The sequence below is a fragment of the Camarhynchus parvulus genome, chromosome 4 (genome assembly GCF_901933205.1).
Source record: "Camarhynchus parvulus chromosome 4, STF_HiC, whole genome shotgun sequence".
Classification (NCBI taxonomy): Eukaryota; Metazoa; Chordata; class Aves; order Passeriformes; family Thraupidae; genus Camarhynchus; species Camarhynchus parvulus.
Genome location: NC_044574.1, coordinates 18,027,299 through 18,033,970, shown reverse-complemented (window position 1 = coordinate 18,033,970; position 6,672 = coordinate 18,027,299).

Sequence of the window (6,672 nt, the reverse complement as noted above, 5' to 3'; positions counted from 1 at the left end):
CCAGAAGAAAAAAGAAATATGAAAATTACTTTTCCAAATTAGTATACAAAGAGGGTATCCAAAGCTCTTTGATGTATTTTGTTTTTACGTCACTCAACTCTGATATTTCAAGTCCAAACAAAATGAATATTTTCAAAATAATGATACTATACAATATGCAAAATTATTTTTAGTGATTTTTTTTCTCTATAAAACTTAGAGCCTATAAAACTTGGAGCTGGGAATTTGCATGAAAACTCAGTAGCAGTCTCTAAGAAACTGTTCTGGATATTTCTGCATTAACAAGTCACATTTGGCAGTAACCTCTTGAATTATATCAATTAATTTTTTTTTCTATGCAAGAAGTTCTTAGAAGCATTCACATTTTCAGTGGAATTTATATTTCATCAAATAGACCTGAAGAAAGATCTTTCCCAGCACTTTGAGTTAAACCTTTCTCCAAAGCTTCTGCTCTCTGCTCAAGCTAAATTTCACAAGACCAATTTGCTGGAAATCAGTGAATACAAGTAGAGCAGTGTTACAGTTCTGTATTTCACCTGAGTTAAACAAGCTTTGGAAACCAAGATAGACATAAAGGAGTATATCTCACTTAGGATGTTGGTGCTAGATTGAGGCTGTGGCCTTGCTTCCTCACTGCTCAATGGGAACAGGGTCTGTGAGGCTTGCTGTGCTAACTTTGCACGAAATGAGAACAAAGCGTAGCCAAAAGTGACCCAGGGTTTCTATTCTCAGCTAGTGAATGTATTTTAGGAACAGTTTAAACCATTTTAATTTCATTGAGTGTGAATGGTAGTATCTCAAAATTTTGTCTAGATCACTTCCAATCTTACATCTACAGTGACAGGGAGAAAAGCACCTGGGACTTCGGTAGCCTGTCACTGTGCTGTCCATCAGCAAGGAGTGTTGGGCTGTCTTCCTTAGCTCAGAAAATAGAGTCAAATGTACCTGATCGACTGTTTCTGGAAAAGGTACTGTTTTCTTCCATGAAGACACTAGACAGAACGTGAATTTTGGCTTTTTGATTAATGTTTTATTTTTGTGCCTGCTGTTCTGGCTTTCCTACAGCCTTCTGATCTGCCATAGTGCCCATCTCTTAAGTACACACCTCTTCCTTCTCCCTTCAGTAGTGTTTTTCACAGTCAAGGAGTTGTGTGGATGCTTTCCTAGTTTGGGCTGGCCATAAATGCCTGATGCTAGAAATGCTGACTTTAGCAAAATTGTGCTTAAAAAAAAAAATCAGTTGGAAGAAAGACACCAACCTGTAATCAGCTGTAATCAGTGAACAGATCCTGGTATCTAGGAACAGCAGATGCTGAATAGATGAACACATCTCATTTTAGAGATCTAGGCTTACTCTTTAAGACTGTTTAGATTTGTATTATTGAAAAGGTACACTGTGTGGGTATTCTACACATCAAGAATAATATCCTCTTGCCCTCAGGCAAACAGAATTTTGCAGGGTGAAGTCTGACCATAATTTATCTGGGCAAAGTATCCTGACTACCTATAGACCTCAGTGTCTTCATACAACTGATCAGGAACTTCAACCATGTCTAACAGATTGGAAAACTGGGAGGAGGGGAAGCAGGATATCTGTAATATCCTGATAAAGGAACTGACACCTCAGGCACCTGAGTTTCACGTTCCCCATGTGTTCTCTAACTCCTGAGGAGCATTGTGTAACTAAATTCTCAGACTTAAAGAAAATAAATCAGTCTAGAGTATTATTCATAAGATTAATCAAGTTATGTAGCATTTTCTCTGGTGAAAAACCAGCAGCGGTGCCTTTTTTATTTATTTCACTAGGCAAAAATAAACTGACGGAGAGTGTCTGCTAGTGGACTACTGTGCAACAGCACTAAGTGCTAAAACATACAAGTTTGCAGTGTAATAAAATAAAGAGTTGTTCTGCAAGGTCTTGACTCTGACCTTATGTTTACTTGCATCAAAATTGTTCCAAATAAGAGGTGGAAGAAGCCAGCCAAGTCCCCTCTAAAATTATCAATGGCACCAGAACCACTGAGTGTAGATCCTAGTAAATTTCTATAAATAGAGTTTGGAGGAGTTGTGGAAGATTTGCAGATCCCATAATTTTCCAGCTGCAGCTGATGACTGGCAGCTGACTGGTGGCTGCAGAGTAAGTGGGATGACTCCCAGCAGTCTGAGGGAGATCTACAAGCAACTTGCAAGGTACTTCAATACTTGGAAATTGCCTATCTTTCAAAAGCTTTTTGTTGGATCAAAATAAATGTCAGGGAATACAAGCCTGGCAGCATTCTCCTGTTTATCAAGTGAAACCTCTAAAGAATCTCTTGAGCCTCTGTTTGCCAAGTGCACAAATCATCAACCTGTTCTTGGACATGCTTACCAGCATTAGTGGATATTACTTGTACTAGAAAGTATCTGAAGGATCAGGACCCGTGAATTATTGTTTTTACTGCAAGCCCTAGGGGCACTACATGGGAATTAGAATACAAGGCACTTAAGCACGTAGCAAAGAAGTTATGAAAATCTGCAGTTTGAAGTAGACAGCAGTAAGGATGTACCAAGGAAATGGAGAAAAGAGGCATTAAAGGAGTGTAAAAGTGGTCAGAAGGTTTAATACCACCAATATTTCATAAAGAAGTACTTATTAAAAACAATGTCATAGGGATGATACAGATATTGGTTGAAAGCTTATGTGCAGGGCAAAATATATATGTGATAATTTCTCTGTGGTTTAGGTGTGGAGGCTGGGTTTCGATGTGCTGGGACATCACAGATGCCTACAAATTGTGTCTTACATCTAAGTTGTTTATAATGCGATTGCAAACAGCGAATGTATTGTTTCAACATGGTTAATGTTTATGAGCTGCATTTCAGTTTATAGGTACACACAGATTGCCTGGAAAAGTACCAGGCCATTCCATTTTTAAGCAGTGATGAAGAAAGATGGAAGTTTACATACCCCTTACAGCGTAAAATAACACGGGGGAACAAAATAAGCCCAAGAAGACTACAGTTGTTTGGGTCTTAAGTTTCTATGAATTACCTCATACCCTTCTGCTGTCTGTGGTTATCTGAGATTCCAAAGATGGTAATTTCCAGCCAAGAAAGAAAGAAAAGAAAGGCTGGGAATCCATGAGAAATCAAGACTGCAACGCTATAGATGCTTAGCATAGACTTGCAAAAAACCTTTATCAAAAACTTTCCTTTGGCTACCACTAGAACCTTTAACAAAGTCCATCTGGTTTCTGTACTGCTTTTGGCTCCATGACCCATGTGTGCACTCTGGGGAGAGGGGGCTCATGCAGGGTACATGGATTTAATGCTGCTTCAAGCCACATTAACTGTACTCAACATTTACAGCATATGGTGCCAGGTGTCCCAGAGGAAAATATCATTCAGACCTGCTCCTTGTTAGTTCTTTGTACACCTTCTACTATGCTTCCTCTTTCACTATGACCTACAAACCATCTGAAAGTTTTGGAGGAGAAGGTTGTGCAAAGGGGAGAGGCAACATTATATATTGCTTTCTTGGCTTAATTTTCCCCCCCACCTCACTAGAAAATATGTAAACCAGGAAAATGGACACACTAATTGTAAAAATATCAAACAAAAAATATCCTTTGTGATTTACAGTAGAGAATAGGAAAGAATACTATTAAAACTTATTTATAGACAAAGTGATTTTTAAAAAGATATTTTTACTTCCTTCTGTCTCTGCAAACTTTGTCGCAAGAAATTATTTACATAAACACTCAGGTGAGCAGCAGTGCATCAGCAGAACAGGCATGCACAGTTTATTAGAGCTATGTGTTTATAGAAGAGGAGAGCCACTGAATGGACCTTTCATTTATGCCTCAAGATCCCCTCAAGTTGCCCAGCAGTGGGATGTGTGGTTGGGTATTCTGTGCATAACTGTGCCTGAACAGTGAAAGCTGCATCACTTAAGCTGCCAGACAGGGTATAATTTTTTATAGGTTTTTACCTGCTCAGCTCTAGGAGTTAAGAGCTTGGCTTGCCAGGGGTGGCACAGAAAGGAGGTGTGCTGGGAAAAGGGCAGGACATCCCTATTAAAAGCTGTGTATCTAATTTCTCATGCAGGGTTGTTTTCACTCATTTTCCTGTTCTTCAGCACTTAATGATTTTTCTGTCATCAATGGAGTTTTAATTGAGGGGGATTAGGGGTGGATTAAAGGATCTCATCAGAGCTCAAACTGCCTGCATCCACTTCCTGTTGAGTCCTCTCAACAGAAGAGCTATTGACATTAGAAAAGTGAAAAATACTTAAGTCAGTGACACAGTGAGGCAGAACTCAATTGAACTATAACCAAGGAGTTACAAGTGTAAATGCAAGCGTGTAATAAAATCTTGGAGATCAGAGAAGGACATGGTTTACGTCATTTTGCCCACTTCTGGATTTCACCTGGCTATATACAAGAGGGGCTTAAACTTTAGCAGACACACAGACATCACCTCAACTCCTTCCTCAAATGCTTATGGATTTTTTAATGAAAGACACTTTCTAGCATATAGTTGAATCAATATTAAAAATGTTGTAAAATTCACCACACAAAAACCCAGTGGATTTACATTTCATTCTATATTTACACTGGATTTAGAATAAAACTACATTAGGAACATAAACCCTCTTTTTCTCCTTTTATACCAGGGAGAAGTAGGATATCGAGGTTATGCATTTATTTGGGTTAGTTCTCTTTTTACTTTTTTCTTGAAAATACTTTATCTTATCTAACCAGGAGAAAAGGGAGAGGGAATAGAGTCTCTGAAAATGAATCTATTGAGCACTTAGCCAGACATGGCAGAAAATCCTGACCCAGCAAAGAAAAGAAAATACTCCTAGTGATTTCAGTGGGCAGAGTTTCATATATTGCTTCCCAAAGAGCAAAAGCTTAGTTCTGCTCTTCATGTTTCGCTTTAATCACCAGGAGTTACACATGCAAATCCACAGCAAGACTGTAACTAGAACATTTAAGCCTAATTATACAGCTCTGGGAACAATGACCAAATCTCATCACAATTTTTTATCTTTTAGACACTAAGAAATCTTTTCAGTTACAAAAATTTCCTCTCAGATATGCACAGCAGGTCTCAGCTGTGATATGCTACTGACATCAATGAGATATATGTATACAGTACTTAGATACACATATGCAAGTCAAAATTTACCATGAGTTTCTGTGAGGATAATACTAGTGATGTTTTCCATATCTGTACTTGAAAGAAGCAGTGACATTTTAATCTTTTGGAGTATGTTTTAGATACAATTCTAGTTATGACTCAGTTAAGACCTTTAAAGTTGCACTCCAAAGGGGTCCAGAAGGTTCTAAGCTAAAAATATTTTTAGAATGGAAATTCTTGTAAAATGTGCTACCTGTAAATCTTATGCAAAGCATGACTTGGGGGGGCCATCTCCACTCCTCTGGGCTGTCCCTGCTCCCAGTAGCTTGCCTAACTAAAGTTGATTGAATGTATCAGTATTTTGGTGAGGCTTTTTCGGATGTGTTTTGTGTTATAATTTATCTATTATTTATTTAAAAAGATGGAAACCTATCTGAGAAGTTCCTGTTTGCTTTCACAGAATATTTTTATCCATTATGCTATCACACCATTTGTTTGCTACTGAACATATGTAGTAGCCTGAGTCTGGCTGTTGAATGCCTGTAACAAAGGCACAAATCTGCAGTGAATGTCTGAGGTTTGCTGACACCTTCTAGCCTGGCTAGCTCCATGTACATAACAGCTCTCAGCCCTATAGGGTTACCAGGTGTCTGCAAATTTCACAGAGGTTTCTGAGAGACTCACTGTATCTTTCACTGCACAGCTGTTTTATGCATATGCAATAAAATAAATACAATCAGTCCCCAAATGGTCAAAGTTGTCTTATAATGGCATCTGACAATAATGGCACCTGACTAACTTCACTGCACATATGAAGGTTCTTCTCTGCAGTAAATCCCAGACAAAAACTGGAAGACCTGTACCTAGAAGACTGAGTTTCAGATAGATCCTTAGGGTCTGCAAAATAATTCTGTAATAATTAAACCTCACTGCTGCTAATTCTCATGAAAGAACTCATCAGAAAAAACTCAGGTTTCCAGGTCCCCACCTGTTTGCAGTTGGAATGTTGAGGAGTTCAGCTGCAAGGAGGGTGGAAATTGCTGTTGAAGGACAGGGCCCAATTGAAATGAGATGAAACACGGTAGAAATTGGGTTAAAATACAGCTAGGAAAGGAAAACTCAAATTTACAGCAGCTTTTCAAATTTCCAGAGCCACAAAGAGTGCAAGTTCACTCTGGATGGCTGTTCTCAGCATTCAGAAAAAAATATTAATGGAAAATACAGCTGCTAAAAATATAATCTCACATGCTACTCTGTATTTGCTAAACATAGCATATCACATGTACTTGACTATAATGCATTTCTTTGTAATTTTGAAAATACCTGATTTTAAACATGGGACTTCAAGTCCAGGATGTTTAAAATCAAATAGCATTGTGTAAATTATGTTAAATTGTGAAAATTATGATTAGAATAATTCAAGAGTCAAATTCAGACACCTATTACATGCTGCTGAACTTCAAGTATAATTGTGTCTGTCTCACATTGATACTAAAAATAGGAATATTGTAAATGAAGTGGAATAAAAATTATGGCACAGAATCCCAT